Below are 27266 nucleotides of genomic sequence, written 5' to 3'. Positions count from 1 at the left end.
TGGTGGGGAGGGGGTACTGGGAACTGAACTGATCTGGGCCCTTGTGTGTGCTGGGCAAGTATTCTACCATTAAGCTGTATCCCACTGCTTTTCAAATTTGGTTTAGAATCAAGGAGTCACTAAGTTGCCCAGACATACTTTGAACTTGTAGCTCTTCTGTTTTAACCATCTCTATAGCTGGGATGATAGATGTGTATCAACCCTCAAAGGCTTCTTTTTTCTTTTTCTGAAGCTGAGGACATTTTAGTCTCCATTGGGCCTTGAGGTACCACCAGTACTGATGAAAATGGGCACTCCTGAAGCCTGAGCAACCAAAAAGCCAACAGCCTTTTGTGATCCAAATGTTCTGTTTTATTCTTTTAACTCATATTAATCAATCAACAAGTATTTATTGAGTGACTACTCAGTATGGAGCCCTGGAGACCACAAGAAAAGTTAAAAATCTCTGCCCACAAAGAGCCTCCAGTTTAGCAGAAGCAGAAATGACAAGCATTCAACGCACAAGTGAAATAAAGCACTGAAACAAGTAGATCAACTCTATAACTAAGTGCCAAGTTGTGTTCAGAAGAGGGGGAAGAGACACTGGAGAGAGTCCATGGAGGAAATAGGGATTGTGCTGGCTGGCCAGCAAAGGGAAGAGTTAGGGAGAGAGATGAGACTCCAAATTCTGACCATGGGCATGCCCCACCTGTCCAAAAAGCTCAGTTATTTCTCTCATCACCACAGCCATGTGTCTCAGTGTCACTGGAGTACATTGCATTCCTGATGACAATTGTCCCTAACTGAGCTGTACTAAGTGGATTCTCCCTCAACTCTGCAAATGACCATTTCTTTTACATTGCATGGGCCTTCTTGGGCATCTTGGGCCAGGGAAGAAACACATCCATTAACAGCCCAGGAAACCATTTTACAATTTAAATGGAAGTTTTTTCTTTCCTTCTGGAGTTTGCATCTTTCAGTGTCTGCAACCGAGTCCCTCTGAAATTTGCTAAGTGCCTGGAGACTTGGGAGTGACACAGGAGGCAAGCAGTGATGGATGATAAGAGCTCAGCTGTCCATGGATCACATGACTTCCCTCCTGGGGGAACAGGGAATTTGACTTTGAAAGATGTTTGGCTTCTGGTCTCTTCAAGCAAGGCAACCCTGAACAAAATCATGAAGCAGCCGAAGCAGTTTGTGGGATCTATTTTCTTCTATTGTTTGCTCCAAAGGATGCAATGCCTTTAAACTGTCCCCTTCCCACCCAAGGTCCCTAAAGGTATCTTCTCATCCTGTTCCAGGTTTGCTCTCTTCATTCAGTGACATGGGTAAAAGTTTAATGTTTCTTTTCTACCTAATGATAACAACACTTTAAATCCATGTGATTCTTTTTATTTTACATCTATTACCTCATTTGAGCAAAGGTACTTTCACATCCATTATCTCCAAACAGCATCTAACTGTCCTGCCAAATACGCTAGGTGACTGGTCCTCTTCCACCCCAGCCTCCAATGTAGATGAAGAAGCAGAGACCCTCAGAGACTGTGTACATTAGTGGTTCAACTGGAGCCAAATCTCTTGGATAGGGCCCACCACCCCAGTAACCCACCTGGATCAGCTCAGGATATGAGACTTTCTGGCTATCTAGGTTTTGCATTTTGGGGCTGCCCCAATCCTAGAGCCAGCAGCACGCCATGTCCTAGCCAGCCTTGATGCTCAGCCCACATTATAATTAACCTGACCCTGACGCTGTTCGCTCAGTGTTGTTGGGAGAGTGGAATGAGATCATGCCTACAGAAGCATTTGGGAAGGTTAAGTGTATCACCCAGATGTAGAGGTGGTGATATTACTGGTAGCATTATTCAGAGGAGCCAGAGGAGCAGAGAAAGGGTGCTGAAAATAACCCTCACTTGCTTCACACAACCCTGGCCTTTCCTTTACCAACTCCTTATTTGTAAGAGACAGCCCCACAATGTTTTCTGTCCTCTGGTTTTCTAGGCAGTTCTTTTTCTGACACAGCTCTCAGACAACCTGGCTCCATCTGCATGCCCTGGCACCTTTTTGGGCTAAACCAATTCCCCAATCAGTATGTAAAGAAGGACTGGTAGCCGTAGCTCATGTTAACAACTGTTGCTAGGCAGGATGCAGCTAAAGGACAGCTGAACTGAGAAGATGACAGAATGGTTCTCTGCTGATGCTCTTCCCCTTTGCACTTCTGGGTAGGAAGACAGAGATTTAACAGTTACAACTCCAGGCACTGGCTTTTGTTCTCTATCCCTCCTTGTCTTTGGATTCTTTTCCTCTACATTTGGTTGGTTCCTTGGGGAGTCTTGTCACTCCCCTAGCAACTGGCAGGATTCTGAGACATGTGAAGCCAATTAGCCTTCTGATTCCAGTAACTGGAGCCTGACTCTCCTTGAAGCTCCAGAGATCCAGCACAGCAGACTAGCAGCTGGATCTCAGGGAGATACTATGTTCTTCTGGTGGTAGCAATGAGAGCACCATCCTGGAGGCTCTGAAATAGCTGCCTGCTTGTAAGGAGCTTGGAGCTTGTAAGAGCGCCTCCTGTAGAGGAGTCCTCTATGTATAAGAAATGTATATATCTTAAATTTGCATACAAATGACTGGTGATTTATTTCAGTTAGCTGCTTCTTACCACATCGTGCTGCTCAAATTTTAACCTGTACATGAATCGCCTAGGCCAGGATATTGCTAAAATGATTTTAAGGTGTAGAGCTGGAGCAAGGTCTGACATTCTGACATATTCCAGGGTGGTGCCCATGCTGCTGGTCCACATACCATACTTTGAGAAGGAAGACTCTAAAATAAAGCTGTTCTTGGGAGAGCTACAGCCAGCTAGGAATATTAAAGTGCTTTTATGTTACTGGGTTGTGGCACTGAAGGACAAATTATATTTTAGCTATTACAAATGCTATCTTTTGTGGAAATGTAAATTCATGCAAATAAAAGACTGGTTAGCCAAATTAGATTTGTCCTAGGAGAGAATATGGAGGGCTCTAAGTGGATAGGAAATAAGCTAGACAAGGTTGCATTGGGGAAAAGAAGAGGAAAGATCTGGAAGATGAAGCACTGTTTAGTCTGCTGAAGAATTTCCTCAGCCAAAGAACAGCCTGAGGACCAGAGGCATCTGGGAATGAGATGAGGAAGATGCTGAAAAAAGGATAGTAGGGCTGGGGATTTAGCTCAGTGGCACAAAAGCCTGCCTGGCAAGTGCAAGATTGTAAACTCAATCCCTGATACCAAAGGGGAAAAACAAAGGCAGAAACAATAGTACTAGCTGCCCTTTATTGAGGGTTACTATACTATAGTAACTGTCCACCTATTTCCTCTCTCTATCCTCACTGCAGTACAATGGCTATTTTACAGATAAGGGAACCAAAATTTGAGAAGATAGATTAGGCAATTTGCTAACAAACATACACTCATATAAACTTTGTGGAACTGCAATGTAAATCTTCACCTCCCAATTATTCTGTATGACTTAAAAAGTTGTGGACAAGCAGTTTCCCAAAAATAAATGAGGTTGGCTTGGTGGGAATATTCAGCAGACTATTTCTCCTCAAATGAACTGAGGGCCATTCCAGTGTCATCTGTAAGAGCAGCCTCCATTGAAACCACCACACCAGTAGGTGACACATTGGGGACTCCAGCCACAGAACTGACCTCCCACATTCCTCTAAGTCCACTTTCCTAAGGGAGACTCACTCCATAAGACTTCACATTCCTGTTAACTTAAATCACTGCCACAAAATAATTTACTCACTTCTGGTTATTCCTCAAGCCCAGACTTTCATCATTAAAGAGTAGTCTTTCCTTTTCCATGGAGGATACTTTCTAAGCCCCTCTGTCAATCCCTGGACCTGCACACAATGCCACATTTTCCATTTGCTATATTTTTTCATGTGCATACATGCCTATTGTAAAGTTCAATTTACAAATCAGGCACAGTAATGGATCAACAACCATGCTAATAAAACAGAACAACCAAAACAATATACTGTAACAAAAGTTATTTAAAACTATAATTGTTTATCTTTGGAATTTTTCATTTAATATTTTTGGACCATGGCTAGATGCAGATAATAAAACCACAGAAAGTGAAACCATGAGCTAGACAGATGCTCTGATCCCACTTCTCTAAGCCTTCCATTGTGCCCTCTGGAAATTTCAATCAACAGCAAACAATTCTTTTTGTCCTGATTTATTCTCTGAAAGTGCCCATCTTCTTTCCCAATTGAGACCTGGTGATTTCTTGAGGACATCATTTCTCTATCATTCCTCTCAAGTGAGAGCTGGTTTGTTTTTAAACGATTTTGTTTTCTCTCTTACAACTCAGGTCCTTCAGGACAGTCAGGGGAGGTAGCTGTGCTCTGTGCTTGCTAGTGCTGTCCCTAGGCCATTAGTCATTTTGTTTTCAAAAACCCATCTCTATAAATTTTGCCCTTTCTTCGTTGTTACCTACAGACTTCCTATGTAGGCCTCAGGGTCACTGAGGACTTTAGTACCTAGTCACATGTGATCTTTTCTTCTACCCTCTTTTTTGTAAAATATAAATAACATAGAATTTATCATTTTAACCATTTTAAGAGTACAGTTCAGTCAGGTGTGGTGGTGCATGCCTGTACTCCCAGCACTGGGGAGGCTGGGGCAGAAGGATCCTTGCTAGTGTGAGACCAGCCTGAGCTACAAAGTAAGCCCAAGGCCAGCCTGAATTGCATAGTGCGACCCTGACTCAAACAGACAAAAAACAAAGCAAAACAAAACAAAAAAGAGTACAGCTCAGTGCATTAAATTCACTCATATTGTTGTGCAACCAGCATCACCCATCTCCAGAATTCGTCCATTTTTCCTAACAGAAACTTTGTCCTCATTAAACACTGTCATTCTAGTCCTAGCTCCAGATGTTCACTTTTAACTTTTTACAAAAAAATCTATTTTTTTACTGAGACAAGGTCTCGCTGTGTAGTTCAGGTTGGCCTTGAATTCACTATGTAACCGAGGCTAGTCTTGAACTCACAGCGATCCTCTAGCTTTAGCATACTGAGAGCTGGGATTATAGGCATGTGTTGCCATGCCTGAAGTCAACTTTCTGTCTTTGTGAATTTAACTACTGTAGAAACATCATGTAAGAGGAATCATAAAATATTTGTTCTGTTGCATCTGGCTTATTTGAATCAGCACAATGTCTTTAGGATTTATCCATGCTGTCACATGTCAGAATTGCTTTTTAAAATTGTATTTCTGTTTATTTATAATTTCCTTCTTTTTAAGTCTCAATATTCCACATAGGTACCACATTTTATTCATCTGTCAATGAACATGGATTTTTTTCACCCTCTGGTTATTGTGAATAATGCTGCTATGAACATGGGTGAACAAATATTTGGTAGAGAGTCTACTTTCACTTCTTTTTTGGTATATACTGAGAAGTGAAATTGCTGGATTTTATGGTAACTTTATGTTTATTTTTTTTTTCAGTAACAGCCATACTGTGTTTCATGCAACACCATTTACATTTCCACTAACAATGCACAAACATTCCAGTTTTTCCATATCCTGGACAACACTTATTTTCTGGTTTTTGTTTTGTTTTTGAAACAGTTCTCTTAATTGTTGCACTTATTTCAACTCCTGATACGATTATTGGTGAATTCAACATCCACATGGTGATGAGGAAGCCTCTAACACTTCTTCCACTTACTTGTTCTATCATCTTCAGATATTGTACCACTTCCCCAGTCTCCATCACCAGCACCTCATTCTCTGCCACACCATCTATCCTGCCAGCTTCCGTTCACTTCAAGAACCATCTGAAGGAACCACGATCATCCATTCACTTTCTATATGGTATCCTCTTTTCCAGGAAATAACTTTCCCCATTCTTTGCTGGGCTAATTTTTCATCCTTTAGGTCTCAGCTTAAATGTCCCACCTCTTCAAAGAAGTCTTTTCTAAGCACTTTCCCCTAGTTATTTACTTTCTTATTCTCCTTCAATCTCCTTTTTATTTTAATTTCCCTGCGTGTCCATATTGGAGTTCTTAGTCTGTCATCATGATCATTTTCTTGCAAACACATTCAACTCCCTTCCTTTCTTACCCTCTGCTACACTCACTTCGTAAAACTGCACTCCTTGATGAACTCAACCACATTCATGCTCCATGCTTGCATAAAAATAGCTGGAGAAAAACCACCCAGGTTGGTAACTGGCTTCCATTTTATTCATTATCTCAAGCCTGCTGTCTGGCCACCACTTTCCTACTCTCCAAGATGTCTATTTGACAGCTCCACTTCTCCCATGAATCTTCCTGACACTTTTGCATTTGGGACTCCAAGGTCTCAGTTGATAACCTCATCCTGTTACTAAAAACAAACAAGCAAACAAACAAACAAAAAACTCAGAAGTTATCAAGAATCCTCTAATCTTACCACTACATCTAGATAGGACAATGCCTACAACTGCATCTTTGTTTATCCTATCTACTAAAGAAGAGGATGCTTCTTTTTCTTTACCAATGTCAAAACTCTTATATTCTGAAGTCATCCCCTTCTTATCTTCTCAAGGATTTTGCACTTTGGTAATTCACTCTCTTTCCTAAATCATGCATCTTTCCACTTTTCCAAAATCGGGGTGCTGGTATGTTGACAGAAACTCACTCATCCATAAGACAATGAACAAACCTCCCTTCTTTTAATCTGTGATTCCTTTACAGTTACTGCCCTATTTTCCTGCTTCTCTTCACAGCAGAATTCCTCAAAAGAGTTTCTACACATATTGTCTCTACTTTATCTTTTTTTCCTTCTTGATCCATCATCATCTGGCTTCCACATCTACCATTTTAAAGTGTTGAAGTCCCTCTCAGCCCTGGTATCTCTCAGTTCTCATTGTATTCGACCTCTCACCAGATGTAGACACAGTGGATCACGCTCTCCTTCCTCAAACACTCTCCTGTCTTGGCTTCAGTGATTGTCTCCTGACTGTCCTCCTACCTCTCTTGTCACTTTCCTTAGCCTCTTTTGTGAATCTCTCATACTTTACATAAATCCTGGATACTTGACTCTTTTGGATTCCTGGATTCCTGGATCTTCTCTTTTTTCTACTTTCTCTTTTCTCTACTTTTCCCTGAGATGATCTCATCCAGTCCCTTGGCTTTAACAACAATTGATATGCAGACAAATCCCAAAGTGCATTCCACTTCTTCTGGAGTTCCCAAACTCATAGACTTTGAGGTCTCTACTTTTATGTTTCTTGGGAATGTTAAATTTAACATGTCAAAAGCCATACTCTTGATTTTTTACCTCTCTAGACTAGAGAGAGCTATCTCAACCTTTCTTATTTCAGTTCATCTCATCATCATTATCAGAAAGCTTCAAGTCATTCTTGAAGTTGTCTGCCCCTTTCCTTCACCCTTCACATCTAGTTTTTCAGTAAATATTGTGATCTGCTACTTCAAAACACAGGCAGAATCTAACTAACTCTTTCCATATCCACAACTGTCACCAGTTCAAGCCACCACCATGTCTCCTGTGGACATCTATAACAGTCTCCTTATTGGTCTCTCTGCTGTTCTTCTAAAGCTGGTTTTTACAGCTACTGCAGAAGTTGAGATCAAAGCCTGCCACTCCATTGCTTAAAATCCTCCAGCTGTTTCTCACTGCAAGTGAATAATATACAGCCTCCCTTTCCATGGCCCACAAGCCCCATGTGATCTCCTCAGTACTACTCTTACTTACTCTTGCCTATGACAATCTAGCCTCATTGGCCTCCTTTGAATTTCTCAACACATCAAGTTCTTTGATCTAGTAAGACCAGCCTACCTGGCATTCCTCTTTCTCTGTTTCTCAAATGGCTGGGCTCTTATTCTTTATGTCTCTGCCTAAATATTCTCTTCTCACAGAGGTTTTTCCTGGAAATTCATGCCTCTGTTGTTTATTCTTACAACCTGTTAATTTCTTTCATGAGACTCATCATTATTTGTAAGTATACATTTATGACATTATTTGGCTATAAATTCTGTAAGAGTAGGCCGTGTGTCTCTTGTTCAACAGTATGCCTCTAGCACCTGATATGGTACCTGGCACATAGTAAATGCTTGGTAAATATTTTAAGTGAATCAATGCATAAGTGGATAGGAATGGTTTTGAAGAATGCAGAAAAGAATCAGTTAGCTTTTCAATACAAGTCATCATCAAATGCCTACTGGCTGGGTGTCAACCTGTGAAAGGAAGATTCCAGATGAAGAGTTGGGCCCATAGGAGAAACCCCTCAAATCTACGGCTAAACACAAGACTAAGGAAGGAATGGAGTCAAAGGAAGAGTTCAAGGCTACAATCTAAGAGAAATAGGAGATAGTATAGCTTCAATCCTTTTAAGGGTTCAAGGGTGAGAAATCTAATAGTAGTTCTTTCTCACCCAGAAATTTTCTTAAAAGGACAGACAACTATTCCTTTAGAATGGCAAGAGGTAGTAGGATAAGCAGGATGAATTTGGATAGTACTTTCTACTCTTGAGTCTCTCTGGGTGGATGACTTGGTTTCTCTCATGAGCAGCCCCCCTTTTCCTTCCAGATCTATAGCTCTGAAATTTCTCCCTCAGCTGAGCTTAGAGAAACATCTTTTAGAAAACCTGCTGGTGTTTGGATTTCTTTATGTAGTTGTCCAAACAGAAGCTTTTCCCCAGTGGGCTGGAATGAAGATACCTGCCACTCATTTGAGCAGGTCACAAGGAAGCAATTAGAGACCAAAGTCATCTGTCTTTCCACAAATATCTGGGAGCTTGAAGGCAGCTTGCAAAAAATCAACTCTACAGTGCTTCTTAGAGGAAGCTGCAGAGGACCCTCTCTGCAGCTGCCACCTCCTCTTTTTCTTTTCCCTTCAGGGACTACATATCCAATAGATTCAGACACGCTATGTAATAGGCCCAGACATGCTCCTAAACCCTCCCTGCTGGGGCTGCCAACCCGGTGACAGATGTGAGAGCTATGCCAGATATGAGGCTGATACTGTATGGCACCCTGGGTCACAGAGTCTGAACCTGCTGCCCTTGAGTTGTGGTGGAGTTAATGGGGAGATCCTTGCATTTTAGCCCCCACTTACCTATCACTAGCTGAGACAGTGAGGGGGTACTGGAGAAATGAAATATTCATAGGAGCTTGAAGGATTTGTCATGTCACTCTTGAGAATGCTGGGCACCTCAGCCCCCACCCTCTGTGTACCATACCAAATATTTCTGAAGGAGGCAGAGACAGATTGATTGAGCCAGAGGGGAAAGATGAGGTAAGGAGAGAAAGTAAGAGGGGAAGACAGCTGAGCAGGAAAAGGGGCCAGACAGAGCCAAGAGGGAAAGAGGTAGTGAAAACAAGACAGAAAAAGAGAAATGAGACAAGGGAGCCTTGGAGACAGTAAAGGAACAAGGACAAGCTTAAGGAGGGCAGTTGCCACAGAGACAGTGTGCTGTCAATTCTGGTGGCCTTTGTTTTTAGGAGGCCCTCTCTAGATCCTCACCAGCTCTTCAGATGCCCTGGATCTGCCACCCCCTCAACAATGACTTCAGAGGTCTCAGTGTTGTTCAAGGGCCACATGTTCTGGTGGGACTTTGAATGACGGAGCTTTTCCCAGAAGGGGGGCAGTTATTCCATACTGACAGCATGACCTACTCATTTCACAGAAGGGGCTACAGAGGCTAAGGTACCTTTCTAACTTAGGAAGTCAGGAATTTAGTTTTCTAGTCACCAGAAGCTAGGCTTTTGTTGTGAAAGAGGAAATTGAAAGGAACAAAATAAGAAGGGGAGAGAGGTCCAGAAGGTAGGAGGACATGATCATATGGGAAAAGTGGAGTTGGCAGGGAAAGAATCCACAGGCCTGAATTTTTCCCCTCAGTGCACACATCTCTTCAAGGCCAAGTTGGGCTGCAGAGCTCTGACACAGAATGCCAAGCCAGAAAAGGGTCCCTGTCCACCCAGCTCTCTGTTCTCTTGGATTCCAGCCTTTAGTCTGCCAAGGGCTGAACTGTAAACAAAGCTTGGAGGGCAGACAGTGGGAGCAGGTGTGTACTGGAGCTTCTGGGAATTTCCCAACAAGTGACTGCCGCCAGCAGCCAAAGACCTGGGGTCAAATAGCACCCCTCTGGCGACTGCTTGGCAGATGCTGGTTGCAAGGGGTTCTGGGCAAAGCCTTCTGAAGCCAAAAGAGGGCCTATTTAGCTAGGTGGCTGGGCCATCTCCTTCTTTTTTCTGTGACACTTAGATATTGATGGACTGGCTACCAGCCTTGGATGCTACCACCCTTTGGTCAACTTCTGGATAATCTCAGAGTTGGCAGGACCTTGGAGGTTATGTATTTGCCCCTTGTTTAGTTTTTACCAATTTCTAGAAGCTGCACAGGGAGGTTTTCTAGATGAGGACAATATCTGGGTTCTGGAGGAAAGGTCAGACCCAACGGGTAGGTAGAGAAGGGAAGAAGAGAGTATGGTTCTAGAGGCTGAAGGGAACAGGGAGTATGTGGCAGAAAGCGTAAGGATGACAGCCTGAGAGGGGCAGAGGCAAGCTGGGAAACAAGAAGCTATAGGTTATCAGGGTAAACAGTGAGCAGGCCTTTTCTTTGCTCTATCTCCCATCTGGCTTTGTTGGGGCACAAAGTTCTCATTTTAATACTCTTTTGGGGAGCTTGAAAGGAGATAAGCAAGCCAGAATAGACAAAGCTGGACAGAAAAAGGCACATTTTAACCTGCTACTTTGCCTGGGTCCCCAAAATGATGTAGGTAGTATCAAAGGCCCAGGCCCTGTGCCCAGCAGTTGCCAGTGTGACCCCCCGTGAGGGAGCAGCTCTGCTCCTCCCCTTCAACATCTCCAACCTGCCCAGTTGGTAAGCTCAGAGGCATACAGACAGTAGGCCAAGAAGCCATTAGACAAAGAAGAACACAGGCCTGGTAAACTTATGTCACCCCATCTGGAAGTGTCCAGGAGATGTCAAACGCTGCCTCAGGAGAACAAGACATCTTTTATTCAGCCCAATTGTACCTTTCTGTTAAGAGGGAGGAATTATGTCTTACTTGGGGACAGAAAAGGGCAGATGAAGGCCCACCTAAGGATGAAGGCCTGCTGAGTTACTAACTCAGAGGGCATGAGTCAGCACCCATGTATCTTTACCTGCCTATGTTATTAGCTGGGAACCCCAGCTGTTTCTTAGAGGAGGTAGCAGTGAATTACAGATCTCAAAGGGCCTGTAGACTTATATTTGGATGCATTAAGGACAGGCAGGAGTTGGGAATTTTGATAGGAGATTGTATGACACTCTACAACCAAGGCAGGGGCAAATAGAATCCTAGGGAATTCTATGAACCCACAGGCTCCCTACTCAAATTTGGTAATGTACTGTAGTACATTGACTTGACTTACTAAGGAACAAAAACAGACCTAGGCATTGTAGAAAGAATGGAAGAATCAAAAAGGGTAAAGAAAAATGACTTTTTGGCTGAAAAACATAGTTATTCTGGGATATTCTACTAATCAGAAAAGTCCTTCCCCAATAATTCATGTTTGGGCATTACAGTGTATTTTTTCTCAGTGAAAACATCCAAAGGGCTGGGGTTGTTGCAGAATAAGGCAAACTCTGCCCCTACTCCCCTTTTTAAATGATGATGACAGCAGAGTTCCCAGCTGTGAGTCAGAGGCTTCCTCCACCAGGTTTATATAGCATTAATTCGCTCTTTCACTCATATATGCAACAAAATCTATCGAGCACCGATTTTGTGTCCTGTGTCTTCCCTCAGGTAAAGTATGTAAACAAACAATATAAAACCATGTGCTACCAAGCATGATGGCACAGGCCTATAACCCCAGCTACTTGGAATGCTAAAGCTGGACGATGGAAAGTTCCTGACTAACCAAGGCAACTTAGCAAGATCCTGACTCAAAATTTAAAAATAAAATAAAACAAAATAAAGACTGGATACTCCTAGAAGAGAAATAAATAGAAATAGACAAAATGAAAAATAAAAAACCCCACATATCACTTGACTCCATAGGGAACAGCACAGGTATGGGGGCACACAGGAGCATATGCACCGGCCATTCTGATTCCCAGCAGATTGCTTCCACTCCACCTAAGTGGAGAAGATGAGAAGGATGAGCTAGGAAAGGAGTGTCAAATATGACAATGAATAGTTATGGAGATTCAATAAAGAGGGAAAGAAATGTCCAGGTATTTAGGTCATTGCAATTAAAAAGAAATTCAGGGAAAATTTAATTTGAGCACCATCTCTTGCTCAGTTTCCCACTGACTTTTTTTGTGGCCTTGTGAAATGACACAGTGAACTCCAAAGAGCTCATAGAGACAACAAGGACACAGCCCAGTACTGGGGTTATCAGCCACATGTCTCATGTACCACTACAAAGCTACACATGGACAGCACCTCTCTCATGGGAAGAGCAAGGAAGATGGATCACCAGTAAATACACTGAGAACCATCCTTAGCAATGGAAGTCAAAGCCATGAAACTCACATAACCCATTTTGCCTACACTGAAGAGGGTCCCTGTGAAGCCAGCTCTGTGAATGGCTGGGACAATGGTAGGAAGTTAAAAACAATCCAACTGCAGGGCTAGATGTGACACTGGGACAGCCCTAAGGGACTCTGTGATATTCAGGTTTCAGCTCACCAGAGGTCATGCTGGGAGATGTGAATACAACTCATGTATGGGCTGCAATTTCTGCTACTAAAATCCTGGCTGAGAAACAAGCCTTCTCCCTCAGTAGGAAGTAGGAAGATGGCTCTGCCCAGTTTTGTAAATATGGTTCTAAAAACTTTTTAGAAAATAACTCCTAATAGAGGCATTCAAATAGAGCTATAATATTGGATTGACAACTCCAAGTCAGCAGACCAGATACTTGTTTAATTAATAAAAACTTATAAAGCTGAACAACTTATTGATGTGACATGCATGACACTTAATACAACAAAACCTGAATATATTCAAAGCCCTCGATCTCTTGCAGAAATTCCTTTACCAATCTGTACAATTCTTCCTTGGTGTGAAAGGGGCCTGGGGAATGAATGGAGAAACTAATACAGAGCTCCCAGCAAGTGCCCTGGGGTGGGGGCTAGAAAGATAAATCTCTGCTTCGTGCACAAATCTGCAAAAGGGTTGTCCCAAACTGGGCTTTGGAGTTAGCGGTTCTGGGCTGAAATCCCAAATCTGTGGCAAGTTACATAACCTCTTATACCCAGATCCCTCATCTATAAAATGGGGCGCATGAGAGTACCTACTTCAAAAGCACCTACATGAAGATTAAATATATAAAAAGTGCTAGGGTAAGTAAGTACTCAATCAATAGTAGGTAGGAGTAATTTATCATCATCATTATTATTAGGCATCTACTAACAGGATCTCCTGTTATAGTCTACTCAGTTTGCCTTTCTCCACAGGATATAATGGTGATCTGAAGATGGATTTGAAACACTTCAGGCCTTAGTCTTAACTTCAAATATATAGAATAAGTAAGTTGGTCCTAGGGAAATCAAGCGGTGTTATATACACTTTTCACCATATTTCCTGTAGTTAACAATGGGGCCTGAAGTAAAATGAACAGAAGTCCTAGCTCTTCCTCTAGCTGGATGTGTGACTTGAAGTCTGAGGACCTATGTGCCTCATGTTTCCTCATCTGTAAAACAGGAGTAATATCATATCCATCTCAAATTGTGGTGAAAATTAGGTAAAATAATACACATAAGGAACTGTAGCCAGCACACAGAAAACATAGAGTGAATGTCAGCTGGCGTTCTTACTTTTGTACATGATTCTTGTTAACTATCAGGTAGATTTGAGCCCAGGTAATGGCTGAGCTCAGGTGGAAGAACTGAATGGAGAGCTGGGCGTTTTCTGAGAAAGGACTGATTTAGGATACACTGGCCTTAGTTATCTCAGACCGTCCATCTATCCTTATTTTTACAAAGGCAAGAAAACAAAGTGACCGGTATACTCCTGCATATTCTCACTTACCATTGTTTCTACATTTAACGCACCCCTGGTAGGGCGGTCACGTTTCTCAGGCCCACGGAGCTTCAAGAACATAGAGGCCCTCACCGCCCCTGCCAGTTTGTCTGGTCTTGTGCAACCAAAGGTCCCAGAGGCGCACGAGCCAAGGTGCGTGGGGAAGCTGAAGTGTTGGGATGCGGGTCGCTAGAAATCCATTTCCAGGAGCGGCTCCCCTCTGGGGGTAGAACTTTAGGCGGGGGGTGGGCAGGGGCTGCTGATGCCGAGGCTTTCTGAGCGCTGTGAAGGCCAGCCCCCAACTTCTCCTTAGCCTTCATATCCTCCTCGCTCTCCACCCTTCCCCTGCTCCCAGAAAACTTTTATTTCACAGGGCCACTTTTCCACAGACGATCAAAAGCTCAGCCCCGCGCATCTTGCCTTGCAATTTCCTCTTCAGAGGCGCCTCAAAGGCACCAGGAAGCTGCCTGGCGACCAGAACAAATCGTTGGAGCTGGGGTTGGGGATGGAGAGGGATGGTTCCCAACTGACTCGTTAACTCGGTGCACCTGCTGCATGCCCCAGACAGTGCCCAGCCCAGAAGAGGGACCCCTTGCCAGGGCCTCCTCCAGGTCATTCCGGGGGACAGGCGAGGACCCCAGCACGCAGCTACAGACCCCAACTTTCTGGCCTTTTCCCAGGCGCGCCCCAACCGGCCAGCTCTGAACTCGGTACTTACTGTCGGGTCCTCTTAGGGCAAAGGCTGGGCAGCTGACTCGGCCCGAAAGCCCTTTTGCAGTCCCTCTCTCTCTGTGCTGGTTGTGCCCAGCGCTGACGGTAACGGCAGCGGCGTCTGTAAGAAGAGATGCATCACGCCTGCCTTAGAAATCCAGCCCTTGTTGTGACCAGAATCTTAAAGAAGAAGGCGACTGGCTGGGCCCCAGAGCCGCGGCTGAGGGAGCCAGTAAACACGACCTGTGCAGACTCACAGCCCGCAATCCGCAACCGGTGCACAGGCAGTCAGTGCCCCCTGGAGGACCCTTCCCACTGGGGACCAGTTTGCGGATAATCCAGCTGTCCTTAGCTTGATAAGCACTGGGCACCTTGCTTTGCATCCATTTTCTCTTCCCAGCTTTCTTTCCACTATACAGAAAACAAAACGGAGGCTCAGAAGAGCAAAGCAAATACTCTCAACACAAGAGCTTCAAAGTGGTGAGTCCAAGATTGGAAACCTAAGGGATCTCAAAATTGAAACTGTCTGCTTCCAAAGCTACTGGGTACTTACTGCAAAGCAGCTTTTGAAGACCTGTGTCTCCACCTCCTATTTTCTTATTTTTCTGAATGGACTACCGACCAGTAGCAATGCCAGGTCAATTTATCTGTTGTTGAGGGAGGGCTGAGGCTTTGGCAGGCAGGAACCCAATCAAAGTGCCTAGCTCTTAACAGGGACAGTTCAATCCTTTAACATTTATTAGGTACCTACTATGTATCAGGCCCTATGGGAGACAGAAAAAGGAGAAGGGGGTAAGTTTGAGGCCAGGTGGCTTTGCAGGAGACCAGTTTCAAGCCTGTAAGGTCTGGGTTATACTAGAATGTTATGGGGAGGAGACTGTTAAAGATCTAATGGAGTGGCAACCAGTGTTCTCACACACCTCTTCCATAGCAGAACCTCAGAGAGCCACGGTGGGAGACCTGGAGAGAGAGAAAGAGCTTGAAGGAATAAGGTGGAGAAAATCTTGTCTTCTCATCATGTTGATTTTGATTCCTTCTTGGTAGGGGAGTGAGGACCCATAGAGGCACCCATGCTTCTATAAAGGATGAGTGGAAGGCAGATTGGGAGATTAAGCCCCATGGCTTTCATTTCAGGGTTGTCCTAATCTTCATGCTTTGGAAATGAGAACTGTGAAATGGAAAAGCTCTCATATTCCCTCCTTCCTGGTCAAAATGATGAAACAGCACAGCCAGTCTGTCCTATTTTATTTTGATCATTTAAAAAAGAGCCATTATTGGGGCTGGGGATTTAGCTCAGCGGCATGAGCGCCTGCTTTGTAAGCAGGCAGTCGTGAGTTCGATCCCTGGTACCGATAAAAATGAAAAAGACAAAAAAAAAAAAAAAAGAGCCATTATTGAACTTATATTCCTTCCTTCCTTGCCCTTGCTTATCCATTCAGTCATTCAGGTAGCTGGGTGAAGTGTTAAGGAGTAGGGCACTTCACAGTTCTGTAGGGGAGTCCACATGGGAGGTGGAAACATCACAGGGTTGAAAGTTATGAAACGTGTTTGAAGTTCTGGTTCTTTGACTAAATAACTGTGTGACTCTGAATGAGTCCTGTATCCTTTCTGGACCTCAGTTTTCTTGTTGGTCAAATAGGGTTAATAACAGCTTCTGTCCTACCTTATGGAGAGTGTTTGTAAGGCTTGATGGAGATAATGGATGCGAAGAAGCTTTGAAAAGTATGAAACCACTAGATAAATATCAGAGATTAGTTTGTTATCAAGGTAGGAGGGGGATGCTGGAAACTAAAGTTTAAAAGAAATTCTGGCCGACTCTTCCAAATTCATTGCAGTGAATTTCATCTTCCCTGAATCACTGAGCCTGAACCTGGGCAGGAGCCCCCTGCTCTGCGAAATACAGTTTTCCCTCAGCATTTCTATCACATAGGTTAGTGATGACCTGATCTGAACTGAGGAGATTGTTTTGGAGACTTGAGTGGAACCGGTGAGACAGTCTTTGCTCTGAGTATCTAATTCCTGGTGCCAGCAGCCTCCTTCTCCCACCTGAACCCATCCAACCCCAGGATGACAGATATATGGATAGAAATCACTTGTGGTCCCAGACTTTATGAGCACAGGGCTCCTGTCAGACAGCAGAGGATAGCAATGAGGGAGGAGGCTTTATTTTTGTTGAAACCGGTGTTTCTGTGTTTTCCCCAAGTAGTCAAGGTCTACAACAGAACTAGTAAGTTTAGGGGGGTGGTCTTTAGCTTGTTCAGCGTACCCTTGTGCGCCATCTCAAATATACCTACACTCTAAAGTATAATGCATCATTCAGCATCGGCAGGACATAGGCTTCAGGAACTCCCGTGGAAATGAAAATACAAGGATTCTCAAGTCCCTTACATAAAATTTTACACTATTTGTATATAAGCTATGCATATCTTCTTGTATACCTTAAATCATCTCTGAATTATTTAAAATACTTAATGCAATGTAAAAGCTATGTAAATAGTAGTTATGCTATATTATTCAGGGTCTAATAACAAGAAATAAAGTTTGTACATGTTGAGCACAAACACAATTTTCGTTGTATTATTTTCATCTATAGTTGGTTGAATCCAAGAATATGAACCCAAAGATATGGAGGACTGATGACTAGAATGCCAAGGAAACACAGCTTCAAGAAAAGTTCCCAAATTCCCAGCTGTACTCCCCTCTATCCTGGAAGTCCATGTAAACACACAGTCTAAGAAAGCACCAGGTCTTGCTAGCTAAAATGTTTCCTGAACAAACCCACTATACCCCTCACTTTCCCTCTCTCTTCCTGTGAGATTCTTACCCTTAAGCACTTTGGATAGAAAAACACTAGGACTGAGAGAGGCATAGAGAAGGCCCAGGAACCTGGGATCCACAGCTGAGTCCAAACTTGCCCTGAACAGCTATGGAGAAGAACTAGAAAGGAAGTCGAGGGAACCACACACAACATCCGGCTTTGGGCCATGGCACCTGCAGCCAGCAGGTCCTTGACAGATTGCACACCCAACCTTCCTTGGCAGCCTCCGAGTCCATTCCTCTTGTGCTCGAGGCTCCTCTCAATGTCTTCATAGATTCCCTTGTCACATCCATCTTACCCAGGCTGCTCCTCTTAATAAAATGCCCTCGTGGCCACTCTAGATAGCCTGATGTTATCCTTCACTCTCCTGCCCTTCCTCCAGCACGAGCCACAGGGCAGTGATTCAGGCTTCCTGGGTCACAGCGTAGTCTACAAGGGAAAATGATTCTTGAGTGCCCAAGACAGGTCTTGACAGATGTTTTGGGTGTGGGGATAGCAAATATTCTTTCTTTGTCTCATCAGGATGAACCCTGGATTTTGATTCTTATTCTTATTCTGACTTTCTATCCTTTCCTGGCCTGTGTCTTCTTCCCTGAACCAGCTGCCACTGCTCTCCCACAACTGTATAGCCTGGGTCTAATGTATAAAGCCTTTCTCCCAATGATCATGAATAAATACTCCATCTATATCTGCTGAAAGAGGAGAAGCCCTCAGTATCCAAAGGAATGAGTCATCAATGGTAAAATTTCAGGTACAGTGATAGGCAATTGAGGTGAAACATTTGATCACACCATGTTTACCCATGTGGAAGGCTGACCCTGAGGATATTCTGGTGTTTTCTCTCAAATATAATGAAGACTTGGAATAACAGGAAATAAGGCAGATGTTTCAGGTTGGGAGCAGGGAATAACAGGAAATAAGGCAGATGTTTCAGGTTGCTGCTCATCCTACTCTAGCACACTTTAGATGTATGTATCACATAGGTTAGTGATGACCTACTACAATTCCTTTCTAGGCCTCAAATTCCCTATAGGTCAAAAGAGATCAGTGGATTTAGCTGATTTCCAGGGTTCCTTCCTGTTTAAGGTCATATTCTAAGCTCACTGGCATTGAAACAGGTTAATGTTCTTCAAGTACAAGTCCTGATTTCAGGAGTGGGCATGGCATTGTGGATGCATGGCAGTGAGACAAAGAGTTGACACTACGGGCACAGGCTTGGTCCTGTATTCAACAGTGCAGCCAGTGTTTGACTCTTTCTTTGCATGGGAGGAAAAGGAGAATTCATTCATTGTCTTTACCATGTCTTGCAGCCAGGGCCCTTTAGGTTTCAAGTAGTGAATTCTATATGATATCCAGGACTGACTCCATCTGCCTCAGGATCAGGACTGACATTTCCCTAAGGAAAATCTTTACCACCATCCCACTTGTTCAAATCTACATTCCCTTATTTGGTGATGGGTAAACAGTTGTTGCTCTAAAATACTCCTAGTGCTCCTAACTATCCTTGCACTCCCCACTCCCTTCAGTTCCAACAATTAAAGAGTTAGCACCTATCTCAGTAGGGGCCATTCAGAAAGCTGCTCCAATCCTAGGGTCTCTTCATTCTGACTGGTCAGTGTCCCTGTTATACAAACCATACTTTATGTTATGATTTAGATCTAAAATGTGCTCTCCAAAGCCTTCTGTTTTTGGAAGGTGACTGGATCATGGAGGCTCTATAATTATCAGTGGACTCATCATCCACGTTGAGTTTAGTAGCTAAACATGCTTTAGGAGGTGAGGCCTGATCTAAAGAGGCAGGTCCCTGGAGGTGACCCGAGAGGGTGTATCTCCCTCCCTACTTCTTCCCTCCACTTTATGCTTCTTGCTTGTCATAGTTTGAGCACTTTTTCCTCCAACCTACCCCTCTGCCATCCTGTTTCTTATTGGAGCCAATTGACCATGGACTGAAACTGTGAGCCAAAATAAACTTCTTAAATTGTGGGTGTCATGTATTTTTTTCTCAGCAACAGGAAAGTGACTAAGATATTATGCTTTTAATAGTGCTCTCATCTAGGTTTTCACAGTCGCACAATGCCCCTTTTCTTTCCCAGTTTATTTCTCTATGAAGATTTGTTAAGCGCTTATCTAAACTGAGCTATGCCTGACTCCCATTCTCTGAGGCAAGTGGGTCATGGTTGTTTTACAGAATGAAGAAAAAGAGGCAGTTGAGTGTAGGGAGATTGATTCTATAGTTAGTGGCAGATTCCCTGGTGATCCTTTTACTGGGGTCCAGTTGCCACAGATGATGAAGCCAAATGTGTTGAAATAGGAGGCCACTTGTTCCTGAAGTTTGCTCCCCAACCCACATACACTGGTTACCTTCTTCAGAGACATCACATGTTTCTGTTTGCTCCCCAGGCTTACCTGGGGTACTTGCCACTATTTCTTTCCTTTCTTTCTCTCCTTTGTGGCTGAGGCCTTCTCTTTTGTCTTTAGCTAGGGCAAGCCTCCCTAGCACTGAAACCCCCCTCATTTGTCCCCTCTCCTTCCTCTCCTATTATCCCACTTCCGTCTTCCTGCTAAGGTCTAGCTTCTCCAATGGGTTCTTTGCTCCTGCAGTGCAAATGTTCTGTTCTTGCTGGCCCTGGAATTAATTTGCTCTCATTTGTGAGCTGCTTTGTTAACGTGCATGGCCTTTTCTCAATATGTAGTACTGCTCCCTGCTGTCTCTGTTACCTCTCCACCCACATCCTCCTTAACCTTGTAATAACAGGCCCTTCCTTGTGGAGAGGGGGGCGGGGCTTTTGCAAAGCACTTTCTTATATATGATATAGTAGTTCACTATATTATCACAACACCAGATGAAGTAAAACATGTATGATGAAGGATCCCTGTGGATTGGGCAAGGAAACTGAAGCTTGGGGAGGTGAGAAGACCTATCTTCATGATAGCTACTGTGTGAGGGATAAATGAGTCTAGAACCACAGCTCTTTCCCTTGGTCCCCCACATGCCTATGCTATTCACCTTCTTCACTTCTCTCTGAGGCTCCAGTTGTATCCACAGAAAACTGTACATATGCATATACAATTTGATTTACAACTACTTGACTAGTCACAGAATCTCAGAGGGATAGGTCCCAGCATGGGTAATTTTTAAAAGCTTCCTGGGTGGTTCTAGTATTTAGTCCAGGATGAAAACCACTGCTTGAAAGGAAGAGTTGAGAAGGAGTGAGGGGTTGGGGAGACTGAGAGAACAGGATTTGATTTAGTAGCCAAAAGATTTTTCAAACATCCTGAGAGTTCCCATTAAGAATGGAAGGTAGAATGGATACGAAGTATGGCCTAGCTTCCCTTCCCTGTCTGTTTTTCCTCCATTATGCCTAAAAGAAAGCATTCTGCATGTCTTCTCAGTCTCTTGTCAGTCTAGAACAGGCTTTGTAAGTCATCAGCACTGAATTTGCTGCATGAAGGGGTACAAAGAAATTACACACACACACACACACACACACACACACACACACACACAAACACACGCACACTTGGCTTTTGTATAAGCATATTAGTATCTTCTGCCTGCAAAGGTGGAACTAAATTGCCCTGATTGAGGCATGGGCTCTATCTAGAGGTGAAGGGCAGAGGCTTTCCCGTCAATCAAATAAAAAGAGATGCTCTCAAGTAAGAGGTTGAAACTCCTAAGAATAATAATCATCTTAATAGCTACCATGTATTAATCAGTTGCTGTGTGACAGGCATTCCAGTTACATGACCTTATTTTCTCCTCATAATCACCTTCTAAAGCAAGTATTGGTATTATTGCTGTTTTATATATTAGGAAATTGAGATTCACATGGCTATTTTACTCAAAGGTCACTCAGCTACATAAGGGTGTTTTGTATGTCCTTCACAGTGTTTTCAAATAATTTTTAATTGTTAACATATAAAAATTCTCAGATCTCACTAAGAATACAGATTTCTGGCTCCTCTTGAAAAGTCCTATGTGACAACCCTGAGCCTTAGTTTCTTCTGAACAACTCCAACTAAGTAGTAGTCCACCTTTTGGATGAAGGATGAGCTCTCACTCCCCACCATTCCTTTCCTACTCTTGTAACAGGGTAAACTGTCAGTTGCCATTTAGACAGTACTACTGTGTTGTTATTTTATTAAAAGAATAATAAGGAGGAAAACACAATATTTCTTGGGCATTACATCTGGTCTTTCTATGAGTACACTGGCCCATTTGATCCTAGCTCAACAGACACATGGGTTTACGACCCCACCACTCCCTCTCTTTTACTCCCTCCTTAACATGGTGAGAGGAAATGGTGGGTAACCCTGTTTTGGCCTGGTCCTCTTGAGGTCTCAGTGTTTGAGAGAGCACACCTGTAGGTGACTAGGATTAGAGATGGCCTCTGTCTCATGGAGGCAGGCCAGACTGGGAAGGAAGAGTGGGTCTCCAGAAATGGAAGAGTTATACCTTCTAAGACAATTTAGTTTTTCTTTCTGGCCCTCAGCTGTGAAACAGATCTAGTGACAACAAAAGTGCCATTATTATTGTTGTTAATAGAGATCACTAATATATGTTCACTTATGGGGTTATTATGAGGATACACACACACACACACACACACACACACACACATCAGTGTCTGGCTCAGAGGAAGTGTTCAACAATGTTAGCTACTTTCATAATGATTACTCTCCATGTTGGTTTCTGTTTTGTGATTCCCTAACCTTCAACATACAATTTTGTCTGAATGTTTCAGGCTAATTTAGAGAAAACTATAGGATAGTAAATGACCCCAGTGATGAGTCAACACTATAGGGAAAGGGAATTGTTACAGATGCTTCTTCCTCCTGAAACAGTATCCTTCTGGGGACAAACATGGAGAATTCTGGGTAATATTTTATTGAAGAAAATGGTTATTTCCTACTATGGGAAAAAGCAGGTCTTCTTTTTCTTATGGGGATCACAACAGGTTTTAATTCTTTACTTAGGATATCTTCTACTGTCCTGTCTCCCAGGAAACCTCCCTTATCCTGGACTTAGTCTGGGTCACTTTGAGCAACTTCCTCTAAACTTCATCTTCCTCTTTAGGCAGAGTTCATTTAAGAATCTTCCCACCTTAAGAATGTGCTTTCACAGAACAGCAAGGGAACTTTCTCTGACTCATCATATCCTCCGCCCTACAAAGGAACAAGTACTCAGTACTCGGTAAATGCTCTTTGAGTAAGCTAGGTATTCCTTCCTAGAAAACATATTTGAACTTTCCTTGCCTGTCCCCAGAAGGTATGCTAACTATGGAGCTATTTCTAAGTGAATGAACTTCCAATGCACCGGCAGTCATACCCTATAGCCTGTCCCCTAAACCAGGAGAGGGTTTTCCTCAAATTGTTTTAAGTACCAGTCTTAAAACAATTTTGTGGAAGATCCGGCTAATGCAGCTGGGGGAAGTTTGTGTTTCCAACACTGTCACCCCTGTTAACAGTAATACAAGGTAGCCATGGAGTCACTTCAGACCTGGTCAGAAGTCTTCTTCCTGCCAACCTTACCCAGTTTACTGTATTCCTGTTTGCCATGTCCTATCCTATCCTATCCTATCCTATCCTATCCTATCCTATCCCATCCCATCCCACCCCACCCCACCCCACCCCACCCCACCCCATCCCATCCCATCCCACCCCACCCCACCCCACCCCACCCCATCCCATCCCATCCCATCCCATCCCATCCCATCCCATCCCATCCCATCCCATCCTATCCTATCCTATCCTATCCTATCCTATCCTATCCTATCCTATCTTATCCTATCCTGTCTTATCTGAAGGAAACTTTCTGATCTTGTTTCTTTTTCTAGAGGATGTGAATTTCTTTGCCAGAAGTAACCTGCCTACATGCAAAAATAACTTGAGATCCATTGACAGGAAAGTGCATCTTTCCAAAATGCCAGATGATTCTGACACATTAATGGATATCTTTGCAATCATGTCTCAGGAAGAGCTAATGTCTTATAAGCTAACTGGTACTAGGCTGAAAAATGCTCTGTGCAGCAACCTTTCAACTTTGAGAGTGCATGCTCTAGGTTCCAGCGTGTGCCAGATGAGCCAGATGAGATCAAGGAGCAGTTACGACCCAGGATAAGAGTTTCCATAATGTGCTAATCCCAAAGCTGTGCTTGAATAAAGGCAAATGCATGTGGGCACACACACACACACACACACACACACACACACACACACACGTATACATACATGTATATACACATATCCAGAAACAGAGGCAGAATCACATGTTGGCATGAAAACACCACCCACACTCTTGCTATAAGACCCACATGTGATTTGCCAACAAATTGCAAATTAACCTCCTAGTGAACAGATTAATGATATTCGTGGTAATTTACACTCCAAGTTTCATAGCAACAGACTTTCAGCAATCTGGTGCATAAGAATTCAAGCATTTTTAAGTTCCTGGAGACACTGTAGTAATTAACCTGATAAGCCCATGCAAATTAGCCTCAATTTGACACTGTCAAATTTGAATCCAATACTCAGGGTATTGTCCCAGAAGGTTGCTGGTCACTGCTGCAGATCTTCACTTCAGGTGCTAAGACAGATGCCAGTCTTCGTCTGTCTATGCAAATAAGGTCCCAGAGCAGAATTCCCAATGAGATCCAAAAATGGACAGGACAATTACAAATGGTCCACTGAATGGTGAGGAGAATGGAGTTAGATTCTGAGAGAAATGAGGAAGAGGGACCAAGCCAATGTGCACAGGACTGACAAACTATCTTTTGAGGTCCTTGGTTTGAGGACACAAACTTCCAACTTGCACAAGAGTTTAGCACCTGAAGGTCAGGAAGAAGCAATTTTTTGTGACATATTGCCAAATGACACTAGAGTTTTACTTTTCCAGAAAGATCAGCTTCTAAAATAAAACAAAAAACTGCAGTTCCCTGTTTCTTCCCTGGGAAGGGGAAGTTTAATTGGCCCTATTGCCCATTTTGGGAAAAAAAATCACAGGATGTACTCAACTCCCTCATCAAACCAATCAGCCTATGAGCACAGCTTGTGTGCTCTCTCCATAGGTGGACTAGTTCCTATCTAATAATGTGGAACCACAGGGGGTGGCCACTCCTCCCCTAGCCGCACACTGAGCTCTATCCTTGACCTCCTTGTTTGATCTCTTGAACCATCAGGGCTCACAGAGCTTCCTGGTTAATCCACCCCGTGCTTTGTGCTCTACAGAACACAGCAATAAAATAAGAGAGGACAGCATTCTTGCCCACTGGTTATCCCCTGCTGCTGCCCAGCTCAGCACCCTAGGACCTCGGTCGTTGCTCTTTGAGCTGCAGCCCTGTCGAATAGCTTTCTTGAGTCTCCATTTGGGGTATGGGAGGAGCAGAGAATACTGCAGAAAGCTGTTCGCATCACCCAGACCCTATCTTCCACTAATGGGTTAACACCTGGAACTCAGAATTCTTTATGGGTTGCAAGGCCAGACGGAATTATAATCAGAGTAGCCTCACCCCAGTTGAAAAGCTAACACTTCAAACTGATGAGATACAACCAGGATCATTCAGTAACAACTATCTTTATCTGTCTTCCTGAGCAAACCTTATCAGAGTCAGGATTTTATAAGTGTTGAAAAAGTTTCTGCTGGCTTCCTTTGTGAATGTGTACCTCTACCCATCATTCTAAAAGGATGCCTATGGCCATTGTCACTCTGGTCTTCATTCCCATTCTCACCATGTCCATGGCCACAATCCATGCATCTTGTTCGACTGCCAATGATACTTAGCACCTGCTGCACTGGCTACCAGAACTGCAGGTCTAGGATCCTGGGGGGTACTTCAAGAGAAAATGCAAATCTATATATACTCGGAAGCACTGCTTGAAGAATCAAATGATAACTCATGATAATAGTGATGATAGTACTCCTAATTTGGGGAGAATTTAGTACGTGCAAGTCACTTTTCATGAGCTTTATAAGAAATATTTAATTGAATTTTTTAACTCTGAAGCTGATACTGTCACTAGACCCATTTTTGCAGATGAGGACACTGAGTCAAAGATCTGAGCAACTTATTCAAGATTAATATTGATAAAAAGTTGCAATGTTAGAAATCAAATGCTGCCATGATTTTGCTCAGCGGCACAAGCACCTGCCTATCAAGTGCAAGGTTGTGAGTTGTATCCCTGGTACAAAAAAAAAAAAAATCAAAAGATGGATGACAGATGCTAGAGAACAGGCATTTAAGCATTTATCTGGAAATATTTCAACAAATTTATGTGTCACTGTTTTCCAAATGTTAGGCAGATGTCATCATATTTAACAAAAATCTTTATTCATTTAAAATATGACTACAATCATATTAATTTATCATTATTATATGTTGATCAACGGACACTAAGTAAAACTGCTGTCAAGAACCATCTGGAATATGAGTCTTTGGCTTTTACCAGATTGGAAACCATAGATACTTTGTGTTTAGAGTATTTTCACTTCATATCTTGTCACTCATAAAGTTGTACATTCTCTTAGCTGCTCACTTTTTAATCTCCAATGCCTTGTATGTCTCTGTAAACATTCAGGGGTAGGAAACTTTTTCTAAAACTACCTTGAAATTCAATCATTCATTACACAAATATTTCTTGAGCTCCTACAACATGCCACATACTGGTCTTGACACCTTGATACTGCAGTGAACAAAATAGGTAAAAATCCATGTCCTTCTGGGGCTTGCATTCTAGTGAGTAGACACAGACAACAAACAAATTACTAGGCAAAATTATATGATAATTGAGAAAATAAGTGCGTTGGAGAAAAATAAAACAAGGAAAGAGAATGTAGGTTTGGGGATGAGTGAGAGTTTGCAATTTTAAATTGGATGGCCAGGAAAGGTGCCACTGAGATTGTGACAACTGAGCAAAGTGCTAAAAGAAAAAAGTGAACTATATTGCTAAGGGAAAAGAGTCTGCCAAGTACAAGGAATAGCATGTGCAAAGGTCTGCAGATGGAATTTGCCTGGGGAAAGGACTGTGAAAGAAGGCCAACACTGCTGGAAGAAGTTGCCTTTGACAATGTATATAAATGGCTGCATGTGGGGAAAGGTTCAGGATTGGGCTTTGTTGTAAATGTCCATGTGGTCTACATGAACCACTTTAAGCACATTTGCTTGCAGGAAGGACTATCCCTTGAAAAAATTATGAGGGAAATGTATGTGTCTGTTAATACTCAAACCCCCAGTCCTTTTTGCCTACTCAAGGAGTCCATTTGTCCCTTCATAATTTGGGGCTTCTGCAGTAATTTTGGCTATCAAAGCCTATCCTCCAGACTGAGTAATGGAATACATTTTGGGGGTTCTACAGATTGGAGTTTGCCTGTAGGTTCTACCTCTGTATGAATTTTTTGGGGTAAATCACCTATTTCTCTGAGCCTCACCTTCCTTATCAGTAAACAGTGACAGTAAGGCATTGTGAAGATTAAAAGAGATATAGCACGTAAAGTGCTAAGCCCAATGCCTGGAATACAGTAAATGCTCAAGAAATGGTAGCTGTTCTTATGTACTCCTACCAAGGTATAAGTCACAGAGATCATATGTCTTTAGTCTGCCAAAAAGCCTGTGGATTTCTTGCTGTACATCAACTCTCAGTAGAAAGAAAAAAAAAATTAAAATCGAATCACTATTGTGGGCTGTGTGTTTAATGTTAAACATTAAAAATGAATACTGGAAAAGGTTGGAAATTATTGCCATCAATGGTTACCTT

General features: G+C 43.0%; 1 protein-coding gene across 10 annotated transcripts in view; it reads right to left on the bottom strand.

The window, feature by feature from the left end:
* Frmpd3 (FERM and PDZ domain containing 3) overlaps nucleotides 1-27266 on the bottom strand; it is a 151902-nt gene that overhangs the window by 80280 nt on the left and 44356 nt on the right. For 6 of the 10 annotated variants that reach the window (XM_013150215.3, XM_063246248.1, XM_063246258.1 and 3 more), the window contains exon 2: nucleotides 14706-14819. The exons of the other annotated variants lie outside the window; for them this stretch is intronic. The gene's annotated coding sequence lies outside the window, so the exon portion shown is untranslated. The remainder of the gene's footprint in view (nucleotides 1-14705; nucleotides 14820-27266) is intronic. 10 annotated transcript variants of the gene reach the window in all.

The sequence above is a fragment of the Cavia porcellus genome, unplaced genomic scaffold (genome assembly GCF_034190915.1).
Source record: "Cavia porcellus strain 051 isolate PalLab524CR breed Dunkin Hartley unplaced genomic scaffold, mCavPor4.1 scaffold_3, whole genome shotgun sequence".
Taxonomy (NCBI): domain Eukaryota; kingdom Metazoa; phylum Chordata; class Mammalia; order Rodentia; family Caviidae; genus Cavia; species Cavia porcellus.
This window is presented reverse-complemented; position numbering and strand designations above follow the sequence as displayed.